Raw genomic sequence first — 15548 nt, forward strand, 5'->3', positions numbered from 1 at the left:
TTAAAAATAAGGCACCAAATGAACTTTTACAAGTGAACTTAATAAATATTAAGCAGAGTTCTGCCACAAGAAGAAAGACAAACAAACCACAAGAAGGCAGACAGCCCTGCTTGAAGCATGGCAGAGGAGCTAAATTGAAGACTAAATCAGTGTCAGATTTAGAATCAATCACATCTGCTGCTTGTGAGAGCAGAAGCCAGATTTATCCACAAGTAAAAGAAAACAAAAGCACCTATACCATGACCTTGGAAATCTTTTCCTTCCAAAAGAGTAAAAAGTGTTACATTTATTTGTTAATACTTCTAAGCAGCTTTTCATAGTTTTAGAATGTACAGGGTGGAAAAGATTCATTTTGGTCAGTGGTGCTGAACATACTTTACATGCATAAGGTTTCTGGCTGCTGCAATATTTTTCCCATACCATAACCTCTTGTCACTGTCATGTAAAGTCTTGTTGAAAGGATTTTACCTAAGGAGTCTGCATCCTTGATCACCTTTCAGATCAAATCATTCTGTTACTAGACTCACTTGCGATGCCATTTTGTGTGCTTCAATGCACAAGACAATGCACAAACAAGATAAACTGAGCCATTTTCCTAGCCTGGTTGGAAAATAAGATGTAGCTGGCTGCATGCCAGAAATGACAGGTCTTTCTGATAATGTGTTTCCCCATGGTGTCCCCAAGTCATTACAAGGCTGTAATGGACTAAAGGAAATGGCCCTCTGATTGGACTGCCCCTAAAAACTGCTGGTCCAAGCAGCTGACTATCGTTTTCTGATAGTAATGCTTCTCACCAAAACTACTTCTAAAAACACAAAATCTCTTCCACTCAGAGTAAAAATCCCTGTTCCGAACTCATAAGGTTTGGGCCACTGTTTAATAATGGACCTTTCACATTTAGTAATGGACCTTTCTGAAACGGGAGGGGGGATTTTCTCCACTCATAATCTTGTTCCATAAGGTCTCTTCTGGTTCTTTTTTAATATATATATAATAATAGCCATTTAATCGTAATTCCAATGTCCACCCTTTTAGGCTGACATTATCAAGAGCAATTTTATAATGCGGCAAGACGTATTCAGTTAATTAAAAATGAATGGGTTATTACATCAAAAGACTTCAAAAATGAAGTTTAAATGGCAATAATTACCTTGCTCTTTGATTTTGAAGTGGTTCAGCTAAGCAGACAAAGAAGGTCAATTTCAGTTCACTTTACAAATAAATGAAATAGACTTGTATCCCTGCCCTACATATTTGCACTGGTGTATCAACCAGCAGCACAGCTTAAAGTCCCTTAATACTGGATCTTTGGGCACTGCCCCAAGTCTTATGGTTCTGATGAAACAATGTTTAGGATTTTGGGTCCACCATTGCAAGAAAGGTATTTCTAAATTGAATTTTTCTTGTTTCTGTAGGGGTAATGCAGAGCCCTGTGTCTAGTTGTATTGGTTCCCACCGCCGCTACAGTCAGCTGGAGAGCTTCATCCAGCCCTCTCTCATTGTCATTAAGCCCTCTCTCATTGTTTCCGTCCTTATCTATTTGTTCATTCACCATCCCTATGCAGTCCGGGAATTCTTCTTGCTGAGCAAACTGGTACATAGGAACATAGGAAGCTGCCATATACTGAGTCAGACCATTGGTCTTTCTAGCTCAGTATTGTCTTCACAGACTGGCAGCAGCTTCTCCAAGGTTGTAGGCAGGAGTCTCTCTCAACCCTGTCTTGGAGAAGCCAGGGAGGGAACTTGGAACCTTCTGCTCTTCCCAGCGTGGCTCCATCCCCTGAGGGAAATATCTTACAGTGCTCACACTTCTAGTCTCCCATTCATATGCAACCAGGGCAGACCCTGCTTAGCTAAGGGACCAAATCGTGCTTGCTACCACAAGACCAGCTCTCCTCTCCTAGTGGGGAGCACAGCAGGGAGAAGGGCTTTCTAGAGGACTGAAGAACCATGACCTGCCACATATGACTGGAGGCTTTTGACCCAGTCCTTTGACAAGCAATTGTAGTGCACTCTTGGTACTGTTGCTGATGAGAATAACAGGCTGCAGCAGTGACTAGTTAGGAACACTTTATCCATTCCATTCATTCATTCATTTACCGCTTGATATGTACATCTCTAGGTGTTGTACAAAATTTAAAATATTTAAAAGTTACAAATTAAAATGCATGACAATAAAAACAATAGAATAAAAAGATACTAAAACAAGGTTTTAAAATTATTAAAATTAATTCTAATTAAAAGCCTGCAAAAACAGGAGAGTCTTGAGGTCCTGCCTGAAAACAAACAGAGAAGGAGATGCTCTTACTTCAGTAGAGAGCATATTCCAAAGCCCTGGGGCAGTCACAAAGAAAGCCCTGTCATGGGTCACCACCAAACGAGCCAGTGGAATCCGTAACCAGACCTCTCCAGAAGATAGTAACAGGTGGCAGGGTTTATAACAAAAGAGGTGCTCTCTTAAATAGCCTGGACCTAATAAATAGCCTGGACCTCTTAAATAGCCTTGACCACTTTGCACTAACACTAAAAGTCATCACATTGAGAAACTTGTGATCTGCAGTTGTGAGTGGCTCACCACAAGGGCAGCAGAGCACAGATCTTGAGTTTACTCTTTGTCTCTGAGGGTTTCTACATTGCTGTACACAAACTTTGTTAGCTGACCTATTGAATTCTCTGCCACAAGATCTGGTGACAGCCACCAGTCTGGATGTCTTTAAGAAAGACTTAGATAAATTCATGGAGGACAGGTCTATCAATGGCTACTAGTCTGAGGAATATAGGGCATCTCCAACCTAAGAGACAGGATGCCTCTAAATATCTGTTGCAGGGGAGCAACAGCAGGAGAGAAGGCATACCTTGTCTTTTACCTGTGGGCTTCCCAGAGTAATCTGGTGGGCCACTGTGTGAAACAGAATGCTGGACTAGATAGGCCTTGGGCCTGATGAAGCAGGGTTGTTCTTATGTTATCCTTTAAAAGGCCAAATTTGCAGATGACACTAAGCTATTGGGGTAGTGAAATCCAAAACAGATTGTGAGGAGCTCTAAAAGGATCTCTCCAAACTGGGGAAGTGGGCAACAAAATGGCAAATGTGGCTCAATGTAAAAAAGTGTTAAGTGATGCATATTGGGGCAAAAACCCCAACTTTACATATATACTGATGGGGTCTGAGCTGTCGGTGACTGACCAGGAGAGAGATCTTGGGGTCATGGTGGACCGCTCATGGAAAGTGTCGAATCAGTGTGCGGCAGCTGTGAAGAAGGCAAATTCCATGCTAGGGATCATTAGGAAGGGGTTTAAAAATAAATATGCTAATATTTTAAATGCCATTATACAAATCTATGACGTGGCCACATATGGAGTACTGTGTACAGTTCTGGTCACCTTAAGAAGGATATTGTAGAACAAGAAAATATGCAGAAGAGGGTAATCAAGATGATCAGGGGCCTGGAACACCTTTGTTATGAGACAAGGCGATAGCATCTGGGGCGTTTTAGTTTGAAAAAGAGGTAACTATGGGGAGACATGATTGACTGATGAAGTGCCATCAAGCCAGTGTAACTCCTAGCAGCCACATAGATAGATTCTCTCCAGGATTATCTGTCTTCAACTTGGCCTTTAAGGTCTCTCATTGGTGCATTCATTGCTGTCATAACTGAGTCCATCCACCTTGCTACTGGTCGTCCTCTTCTTATCTTTCCTTCAAATTTTCTCAGCATTATGGAATTCTAGATTGATTTGTTCAATGATCCATTTGTTTGTTTTCTTGGCTGTCCATGGTATCCTCAAAAGTCATCTCCAGCACCAAAGTTCAGAAGTGTCAATACTTTTTCTGTCTTGTTTCTTCAAAGTCCAGCTTTCACACCCATAAAGTGTCATGGGGGGAAACACTGTCTGAACTATTCTAACCTGTGTAGGAATACCATTGCAACCCTACCAAGTGCTAGCCTGTGGCATATTTCTTGACTGCTGGATCCTGTATTGTTAGTGGTCGATCCTAAAAGGCAGAAGCTATCCACCACTTCAGTGTCTTCATTGTCAATTCTGAGGCTGGTTGCTGTACCCATTGCCATTCATTTAGTCTTCTTTACATTTAATCATAGTCCCTTTTTTTTCACTGTGCTCCTTGACTTCCGTTACTAGAGCTTGCAGATCATCCACATTCTCAACTATCAGAGTGGCATCATCATCATTGCACAGGTTATTGATGTTTCTTCCTCCAATTTTAAAACAATGCTCATCTTCTTCCAATTCAGCTTCTCTCAGTATATGTTCAGTATATAAATTGAATACAGAAGGATAAAATATACAGCCTTGCCTTACTCCTTTGCCAATCTGGAACCAGTCTGTTTCACCATGTTCCGTCTGGACTGTGGCTTCCTGTCCTGTATATAGGTTTCTCATGAGAACAATGAGATGTTCTGGGACACCCATTTTCCTAAGGATATTCTGCAACTTGACATGGTTGACGCAATCAAAGGCTTTTATGTAGTCAATAAAGCACATATTGACTTATTTTTGGTATTCTTTTGCTTTCTCAGTTATCCAAAGTGCATCAACAATGATGTCTCTTGTTCCTTGGCCTTTTCTGAAACCAGCTTGAACATCTGGCTTTTCCCTTTCCACATAGGGCTTTAATCTGTGTTGGATGATCCTGAGCATTATTTTACTAGCATGTGAAATTAAGGATATTGTGTGATGGTTTGCACAATCTGTTAAGTCTCCTTTCTTTGGTATGGGTATGTAGACTGACCTCTTCCAATCTGTTGGCCACTGTGTCAGTCCCCAAATTTGCTAGCATAGTTTGATTAAAGCCTTGACTGATTCTTCTTCTGTTGCCTGCCATATTTCTATAGCTATTCTGAACTCAAGCCTACACAGGAATATATATATCTCCCAAGTATGCGTACCACTATAGGCTGTTTGTATGACTTGCTCATACAGATTTGTAGTAACCATCTAGAAAAATAAACCCCATTGTTCCCTAAGTAATGGAAAAATATTCATGGTTTAATTAAAGTTTAATTAAAGGCTTAGTTTATCTGGATCATCCCAGGCCATGCAAAGGCCCATTGTGCAGGTGTGGCAGCTTCCAAAATGGCTATCGTGCTGAGGGGGAAAGGCCGATGTGAGGCCGAAGAGTGGCCAAACAGCCGAATTATGGCATAAGGGAGGTCGGCGGGAAGAGGGGGAACCACCACAGACCCTCCCCCTTCCGCCTTGAACAACTCCCCCAGAGTGGGTAAGTGTAATAAATTTTTATTCTATTTTTAAAAAATAAAACATTTGACATCAAACCTGTTCGTACATTTCTATAGCTCAGTAATGTCTGTATGGACTGCCAGCAGCTGTCTAGGGTTTCATGTGTGGCACTTCCTATCCCTACCTGCTGGAGATAGCAGATATTTAACCTGAGACCTTCTGCATACTAAGCAAGTGCTCTATCTCTGAGCTACAATCCATTCCTTTAGTACATACTTCTGATGCTAAAGAACAGCAGGGATAAAAGTTAATTGGGGCCATTAAGGAGCCAGTGAAACAGCAAAGATAAACATGAAATCTAGTGGTTCCAGAGTCCAAAACAGAGTCTTACAGAGCTGCAGCAATTGCTCAAGGAGGTGCAATTGCACAAAGTAATAAGAGGAAAGTTGAGGTCCCAGATGCAGTTGCAGGTGTGTGGAGAAATAGAAGGTATGTGAATGAGTGAGGCTTTGCTGGTGCTCAGGGGGGACTGATAGAGAGGAGATATGAAAACCAGAAGCAACAAGATCCAGTGTGATGAGGAAACATCAATATTTTGTCTAGAGCAGGCCTGCTCAACTTTAGCCCACCACCTGGTTTTGGACTACAGCTCCCATAATCCCCAGCCACAGTGGCCAATAGCCAGGGATTGTGGGAGTTGTAGGCCAACATCTGCAGGAGGGCTGAAGTTGAACAGGCCTGGTCTAGAGCAGGGATTCTCAACGTTGGGTCCCCAGATGTTAGTGGACTTCAACTCCCATAATCCCCAGCCCCAGTGGCCTTTGGTTGGGGATTATGGGAGCTGAAGTCCAATAATACCTGGGGACCCAACGTTGAGAATCCCTGGTCTAGAACATCCAAACAGAAACAGTCACCTTCCAGTATAGCTGTGTTTCTGAGGTGGAGCAAACTCCGTGGTGTCTGGCTCTCTTGTATACAATTCCATGAACTAAGCTTGACTTCTCTTCTCCAGGATGCCAGCTGGAATGCAAAAGATCTAGAACTAGCAACAGCTTAAAAAACATTCAGGAAAATATCAAGCCCATAGCTTGATGGATGTTTGAGCTCTAAACTACTGAAGTACATGTGACTTTCTTGCTCTGGCTATAGGTATCGTCCATATACATGACAACCAGCAGATCTCTAGTATGCATTTCTTGCTTGGCCTTGGGCAAATCACTTAAGCTCTTTCCAATTCCATCTTTTCAACCTACAAAATGGAAGCAATATAGCTTTGCCACATGGAGGCTGCATAAGAAACCTGAGGTTTCCTCCCCGACCTGGCAACTAGCATACCTGTTCCATGTGTCCAGGATGACTCATATGCTATAAAATGATTTGGCATGACTCATGAATATTTTCTATATTTATGAACAAATTGAAAATGCTAGGACAAATGTTGGCATAAAACTGTCACAGTGCATTTGCAAGGCTCTGACTACCCCTCCCAAAATGCTGGATTTATTTCATGCACCAGATGGATCTCTAAATATCAATTATGCAGCATGAACTTTTATAACCTGAAGGTACTGTACTGTATAACTTTTATCCAATATGCAAGCAAGCAGTATCATATCACACAATAGTATCAAGAGCCAAAAGAGATTGATATAATCTAACCAGAGAGAACCCTCGAGACAGGATTTGCAGGCAGCCTATGTAGATCCAAGTATTTCTACAGTGCAGCCTGTAGCCAACGTGGTTTTTTGACCTCGAAAGAGCCCATTAGACAAATGCATGCAAGAACTAACCAGAAACACATGGAAGTTCCTTCTTTATTAGAACCTGTCACAGAAGCATTACCAGACTCTAAATCCATGCCTGCATTAGCAACACTAATAACAGCAGTAGTTGGGATATTAGTGAAATAAAGCCAAAGCTTTTTCTTTAAATTTAATTCAGATGCTGGCTAACGCTTATCAAAGTTCATTGCTTTCAAGGGACTTAAATAATAGCAATGTTTGAGCTAAAGGGTAGCTCTATATTAACTGAAATATGGAAGATCTAATCCTAAATTCATGTTAGAATTGCCAGATGTCCCTGATTAGCCTGAACAGTACAAAAATCAGCTGTCATGTTCAAGGCAAACCTCTCCCTGGATATTTCCACTGTGCATATATGATAGAGGTGTGTGCATGCATGGACATACAGTATATGTATATAAGTAATTAGGGCAAGGAGTACAGGCATTTTTCTTGCAGATCATGCCTCCTTGTCATTTCTCCACCATTCAGATTCAGTACCTAATTATCATCTAATCATCATTTCTCTGGATCTGGTACAAACACGTAATACAGGCCTTATCTGTTTTGAAAAATTGGACTTACTAATGCCCTTTTAAGAGTAAGTAAAATATATGAACACTCCTGTTTCTACTGACCCCTGCCAACTTGGCAAAGAGGCACCTTTTAACATGGTGATTCTCTTTATTGAGCAGGGAGAGAATAACTGGCCCTATCTGCCCCCAGCACAGTACCCCTCCAGTGGCTGCTGCTGGTGTCTATCTGATGTTGCTTTTTAGATTGTGAGCCCTTTGGGGACAGGGATCCATCCTTATTTATTTATTATTTCTCTGTGTAAACCGCCCAGAGCCATTTTTGGAAGGGTGGTATAGAAATTGAATGAATGAATGAGTGAATGAATGATTGCCTGATTTGTATTTACAGCCAGTCAAGGCAGTGTGGGGTATATGATGAATTATACACGAGTGACAAATGGCCTTGTCAGAGAGCAGTTGTCCAATACTTCATACATTTGGCCAACTTTAGCTTCCCACTTTCACATTCTTCAGGAAACCCTGTTAAATTGAACTTGAATCATTGTCCAAGTATGAAATAGATTTTCCATACAATTCTTGTTGTGATGTGCATAATCAGACAAGTTCCTCAAACAAATGGATGACATAAAATGATTAAATTTTGTTTTATGGATCATGTACTTTATTAAAAATGCAGATTTTAGTTCAAACGTACAAAAGAAAAGCTCATAATCACAAAATATAGTTGTCCCTGTATTTTTAATATTACAAAGAATCCTGCACTACCAAATAGATCAAGTGTGATGCTCAAGCGGCTATTACAATTGGTCTCTCCACATCCACACAAATTAATATAGTGAAGATCACTGCATTTACAGCCTGAGCACATCCAGATTCATGATCTACCCACAGCAGGGATTCTTCTTCCCAGCTGACCAGCATGTTGGCCAGGCAGTCCAAAGGAGGGGCAACATGGAGTCACAGTTTGGACCTGGAAAAGATGGTCTTAGCTTGGGGAAGGATAACTACTTTCTAGAAAAAGAGGTGTAGGTGGAATGAAAATAGGGGTCTGCAATTTGACTTGAGGTTGAATTTAATTGCAGACACCCCCCCCCCAACTGATTCGGTGAAAGCAGCTGGCTTGACCGGCTGCCTTGATTAATCAGCCCTGAATCATCTGAATCGATTCAGGCAGTTTGAATGCCATTTTGAGACTCATTTGGCTGGAAAAATAGGCCTCCAAATGGTACTTTTTTTCCAGGGAGAGCTGGTCTACCGATTGGGATCGGCAGGTAAATCAGCCCTCTCTTGGTTTCCCCCCTCTTAGAAGGGAGAGGAAAGCTGGTCTTGTGGCAGCAAGCATGACTTGTCCCCTTAGCTAAGCAGGGTCCACCCTGGCTGCATATGAATGGGAGACTAGAAGTGTGAGTACTGTAAGATATTCCCATAGGGGATGGAGCCGCTCTGGGAAGAGGAGAAGGTTTCACGTTCCCTCCCAAGATAGAGCTGAGAGACTTTCCTGCCTGCAACCTTGGAGAAGCCACTGCCAGTCTTTGTAGACAATACTGAGCTAGATGGACCTATGGTCTGACTCAGTATATGACAGCTTCCTATGTTGCTATGTTTCTCTGTTCTGGACGTAATGCATCAGCCTGCCTCAGAGCACAAGTCTATAAATGAATGTTTGAGCCAAACTCAATAGCAAGCATTTTTCTGACCAACATAAGGTTTTTCTTGACATGACTACTGCAGCAGTCAAAGGGAGCTAAGGGAGGAGGCATAGGCCGCACCTACTTAGACCACGCTATCACACCATTGGAGTGTGGCTCACTGTAAAATGTTTGGGGTTAAGCTCTAGAAGGTTCTAAACAAGACATTGAGCAGGTGCTGATCCCATGCACTAAACAAGACTTTGTGCAGATCTAGATCCCATGCATACAGACCACAAAAAATGATAAGATACTATGGCATCTCAGCAACTGACTAACTAATAATGATGTGGTTTCATAGGAAGGGCCTGCTTCATCTGATGAAATCATGAAGTTGGCAAAGATGGATCTTGCCTACATAAGTTCATACTGATGTACTGTTTCTTTAAGAGCCAAGCCCAGAAGGCCACAGGGTGAGAAAGACTATGAGAGGAACTGGATGAAATGGTTTCAGTTCTGCAACAGAAGTAAGCTGAGTGGTTGAGCCTGTTTAAGAGCAGTCCTGGGTCCAGATAGACAGTGAGGCTATTCTCACAAGCGTGCGGACCCGGGCTAAGAGAGCCCAGCCTGGTTTTGCATGGTTGTGTGCTGCAACAGGAGCCACACGACTCCCAACAGCAAACCTTCAAAAATACCCCTCCCCTTAAACGAGGTTAGCGGAGCGAGTGCTCTGCTAACCCTGTCCCTCTGATCATGAGATGCTGCAGCTCTGCGCAATGGTGATGACTCATGAGGAGACTCCTGACCGGGAGGCTCCGACAAGCCTCCCAGCCTTGGGGGTTTCCCCAGGATGCCCAGCGCACTTGTGTGGGGCATCCTGGGACTTCCAGGAGCCAGGCAGCCCCCGATCCCCACCGCCCCTACCGGCTCCGTGATGGAGCCAGTAATTGTGTGAGCAGCCAATCCAGCCGCTCAGGGACACCTCCCTGCTCGTGTGCACAGAGAGCAGGCCCACCACACTGGCTCTCCACACTGCTCATGTGCAGAGCCTCCATAACTATCGACAGTCCTTAGATAGACTGCTGAAACAGCAAATACAATTTAATATTATCTGCTCCAGGTTTTACAACTGAAAGCAATTGACAGTTGAATTATTAGAAGACTAGTATTCTCACATGCTATTCTCACATACCAAACACATGCTACAGTAGCTCAATTTACTACTGAGATGCTATATCACTTTCTCCACCTTTTGCTTCTACAGGTTGACATGGCTAGTCTCCTCCAACATTTTAATAGGGTCATCTCATCGGGAATGTTTGTGGTGATTTTGTATTTTAGCAGTTGTTACATTACTGCTCACTCCACCTAAGAAGAAATATCCTTGTCAACAATCAGCCCACTTTATATTTTAATTGCTCTTTGAAAAATCAGACAGGCCTAATATAACTTCTAGACTATGCACAATTCCAAGTCAACTGAGTCTCCAAACTGTGTTCCTGGAAAGCCCAAGCTCAAGGTATGCGAACTAAGAAAATTTCACACCTAGATGCTGAACATGTTACTTGGAAGTGAGTCCCACAGATATCAAGGGGATGTAAAACTATGAAATGGCTGAAATCCAGAAAATAGCAAGCAAATGGCCTCCAGGGTCAGCTAAGGACAGGCAAAGATTCATGGTCACATAGGATGCAGAGAGGTTTGTCTTTCTATAGCAATGAATGTTCATCTGCTCTAGGTTCCAGATTACAGCCATTGTTTTTCCATTCAAGATGCCAGTCATACACTTCCATACCTAGAAGTGTGTATGAACAGGCCTGCTCAGGCCCCCCAGCTGTTTTTGGACTAGAGCTCCCATAATCCCCAGCCACAATGACCAATAGCCAGGGATTATGGGAGTTGTAAGCCAAAACATCTGCAGGAAGGTCGAAGTTATTATTATTATTATTATTATTATTATTATTACATTTATATCCCGCTCTTCCTCCAAGGAGCCTAGAGCGGTGTACTACATACTTCAGTTTCTCTTTCACAACAACCCTGTGAAGTAGATTAGGCTGAGAGAGAAGTGACTGGCCCAGAGTCACCCAGCTAGTTTCATGGCTGAATGGGGATTTGAACCCAGTTGATTCAATCCCAGTTGAGCAGCCCTGCTCTAGAAGCAGGAGCTCCACATTAGAAAAGCACAAAGAGTCTGATTCACTGTTCCTTTTCAGGACATTATAAAAACTAGTGATGCTGTACTAGTGCATTGGGGATAGGAAGCAAAATAACAAAGGAAAATTAGTTGGGCACAAATTCTTGACGTAAGTATCCAGGAAAGCATTTTTAATAAAAAATAATAATGTCTTTATAGCATCTTAACTAGGCAGGTACAACATTTGTTTTTGTTTCATTAACTTTTTTGCCCCATTAAAAATTGTGAACAATAAACTTGCCATTGCCAACGTCTGGGAAGCATTAAGCAGCAGTAGTTCCATTTCATAACTCTGAAGCCAGTTAGACTTAGAATAAAAGTATACAGCTAACCACAAAAATTAGCTTTGTCCTCATAAAATCTTACCAAAAATGTTGATGGAGGAAATATGTGACTTAGAACATTTTATACAGAAATGGTTTTGTTTAGCGCCTCATTACAGCCTGCCTTTGTAACAGCACTTCAGATTTATAAGGTGTCTTCAGGGGTGAATGGTCCCAGAGCACTTGCCAAACAGGAATCACTTAGCCATTGAATTGCTGCCTTACTGGCATGGAGGAAGACAATAACTGACAAGACAAAGTAACACAGTTGCAGACAAAGTATTTGGGCCCAGACAAAACTCCTGGGCAAACTCACGACCAACTGAATGTGTCTAGAAAGTATTCAAAACCACACTGGAGACCACCATCCATCCACCAAGATCTCATTTTAGAAAAGAAACCTCAATTGAATTACCTTTAGAAAGTCTATATAGATAAAATTGCTCCACAAGCAGCTCCAAGCTGAAGGTTCAAAGCTTGACCTGTTGATATTTTAAAAGAACTCATGCTAATGTGATGTTTAATGCAAAACTAAAATCACCCTTTAGACATGCTACATAAGGATCTAGTCTAGTCAACTATGGCAGCAAGACTAGAAATTGACCTGCACTGGAAATCACCCTTCATGTTCTCAATATGTTCTCAAAAAACAAAAAAAAAAAAACACACACAAAAAATGGAGTATTAGACTGATGGGGAAACTCTCACACAAATATCTTGTACTTAAAGATTTACTTAAACCCAAATATTGCTATTTAACATCGCTTGCCTTCATCTCCTCAGTCAACCTTCTTCTATCCATCCACCATCTCATCACACTTAAGATTTGAAATGATTTCATTTGGTTAGTTTATCTATTATTACAACTCTCTGAGTTCACCCCTCGCTTGATCCTTTGAACTACTGCACAAAATGCCTCATTCTCATGTATGTTTTCAGTGATAAGTAAAGTCCTGTACTGTTTTGATGCATATTCTTTTTAAAAAATATATCAGATTCCAATTTTATTTTATTTTTTGTAAAATTCTAGCTGTTACAGTTAAAAAGATAAGGCTAAAAATATAGCCCAGCAAAAGTAAGTCCAAATTAAAGTATAGATTTCAATAGTTATTTTTATCAATTTTCCTAATCACAAGAGGTGGTTCAGACAAATCACCATAGCACATGTGTGAGAAGTACTAGTTTAAACTAATCTTTGCAGTACATGTAGAGGGGAAGTTTGGGTGAACCTCCTGCATACAATTAGGGAAAGGTGCCCCGTAGCTCCTTCATCTTAAGCATGGTGGTGGAAACAGGTGGCTATTTCCCAACAAGAGACACACTGCTTCAGATGATCAGCTTCCTTCTCACTTATCTGCCTGCATTTCCTATATTAGATCTACTTCTCTTAGTAATCTAAGAAGAATTAGATTACTTCTTATCCTCCCTGTCCCGTGTGGGCTCTCCTTGAGGTTCTTAAGCCATTGCTTACACCATCTCCCACCTTTTCAGCCACTTTTTTCTTTTCTTTTTTCCTTAAATTGACCAGTCTGACAAACCTTTATTGATGGCCAAGACAGAGAGAAAGAAGGTTTGCAATTATTGTGTCAGAACTCTTGTTAATGCAATGCAGTTATCCCTCACCAACCACAGTTTTGAGTATCCATAACTGGGAAATTGCTACCAGCCTTGTCAACCATGGTTTGAGTATGCACGATTCTCTGGGTATATTTCATTTGCGAAAGGCGCAATTTTTGTGAGTGAGAGAGATGTTGGAGAAAAGTGTAGAAAAGAGAGAGACACGTGGAGGAGAGAAATGGAGGCAGAAGAACAGAGGAAGGAGAGATAGAGAGAGGCAGTAGTGAGAGAGAAATGTGTTCTGCACAGTGCATAATGTGTTGGGGGCAGTGGAACCTCTAATTTTTTTCATCTCCGTGCGGAATGAGTTTTGTTCTGGGCAGAAGTATCAAGGCAGTGTGTGAGCATCTGCATTCAGAATGGGACCTTCCTGATTCAACCTGAATAGGGTAAACAGTGAACTGAGTGGACATCCAAAAACTTGTGACCACATGCACATGTGCACGCCTTAGAGGGAACAGTGGTTGGGGGGAACTTGGGAGATATGAATATGAGTTTCCAAAGCGGTTTACATAGATATAAAAATTAATAAATAAAACGGCTCCCTGTCCCCAAAGGGCTCACAATCTAAAAAAGAATTAGAAGACACCACTGTGTGTTGGGGGCTGTAATGGGTGCTTTCAGTGCAGTGCTTCCACTGTGTGCCACGGAGGCAGGTGCGTAACAATGAAAGGGCAAGGGGAGACAGTTGTCTGGGGGCCCCACTGCCTGGAGGGGCCCCCCAGAGGCACCTCACGTGACTCCCCATTGCCCCCTGCCCAGCCCCAGGACCCCTCAGCCACTTGCCCTGTTCACCCTCTCTCCAGCTTGTTCTCCTGGCTGGCAATCGAGCAGCAGGCAAGCTGCAAAGAGCTCTTTTTCTCCCGCCTCTCAGCTGATCGGTGGGTGGGCGGGGCTTCCACGGAGGCCTCCGTGTAGGCCGCAGTGAAGCCTGAACTCGAGTAGGGCCCAAGCCAGCCAGGAAGGAGGAGGCAGCCAGAGTGTTTTCTGCAGCAGAAGACTCCTTGCTGCCCTGCTTAACCCAGACCAGCATTTGCCAGGTAGAGTGTGAACTCCTTTTTGTGGTTACCTTTCCCGCCCCCCCCCCCATATATAGGGATCTGCTTGCCATAGGGCTTGGATATGGGGGGGGAAGGAGGGACCGAGAAGTCTCTGAATATTTATTTTGAAACAGCTTGGAAAATTTGCTGACTTAAAAAAAACTATCTAAAAAGTCCTATAAGTGGCTTGTTTCATGGCAGAAAATTGCAAAAACTTCTGGAACAGTATTTTATTAATTTTATTTATTCATTCATTCATTTATAAATGCACTTATGTTCAAGTTGTTTTGCAACCCAGAAGGTCTGAGTGAGAACTGTGAAGCATGTGTGGTGCTTTTATTTTATTTTTCTTGTGTGTGAACTGCTCCCCAATAACTTGCAGGGACTTCAGGGTAAATCTGGCCAACATGTGAATGCAGCACCTCCATTCCAGAGGAGATGTGTCTTAAAGGGCTTTAAAAGCCTCCTGTGAAAAACCTCCTGCAATCAAACTTGACTGAATTTGTTCAGAATTCTGGGAAAACAAACATAGGTTCACCCTGCATGGTTGAAAGTCTCCTTTGCTAATCTGCAGCGAGGGGCCCATTTTAATAATTCATCTTTCTAGTGTGTTCTAGGCATTAAAAGTAATACAAATGTATAGTACTCAGTGTATATCACTATATATTGTGACGTGTGTGTGTGTATTCAGTGAAATGTATTTGCAGGCAGCATACTTATTTTGGAATATCAGACTTAAATCCTTGGGGGCCTGGGGTGTGCGGAGGCCCTGGACTTGGGGGGGGGGGCATTTTAAAATCTTGTCTCTGGGCCCACTCCAACCTTGCTACGCCCCTGCACGGAGGGGAGCCTGCATGTGCTGGGGGCTGAAATGGGTGCTGTGCTCTCACTGCTGCTCCTTCCTCTTGGTGACTCTTGCTCACTCTTGCTGACTCATGGTGATTTAAATTGCATTTGAGTGATTCTGAGGGCTTAAAAAAATTTCAGTTCACTCATTCCTCTTGGTGACTCTTGGTAACTCTTGCTGATTCTTGGTGACTCCTGAGAGTTATTCACACATGGCTTTATGCTGCAGGGTATCCGAGGAGCGAATCTACTGCGCAGTAAATTCGAGGCAGTTTAATTCGGGGGATTAGATGGACAGTTCACATAGCCATTGGCTCCTCCCCGCACTCTCTGCAATCTTTCTCCTATGTGCATTCCTACTGCTTGTTCCAGTTTTTTCT

This window comes from Hemicordylus capensis, chromosome 1, assembly GCF_027244095.1.
Source record: "Hemicordylus capensis ecotype Gifberg chromosome 1, rHemCap1.1.pri, whole genome shotgun sequence".
NCBI classification, from domain to species: Eukaryota; Metazoa; Chordata; class Lepidosauria; order Squamata; family Cordylidae; genus Hemicordylus; species Hemicordylus capensis.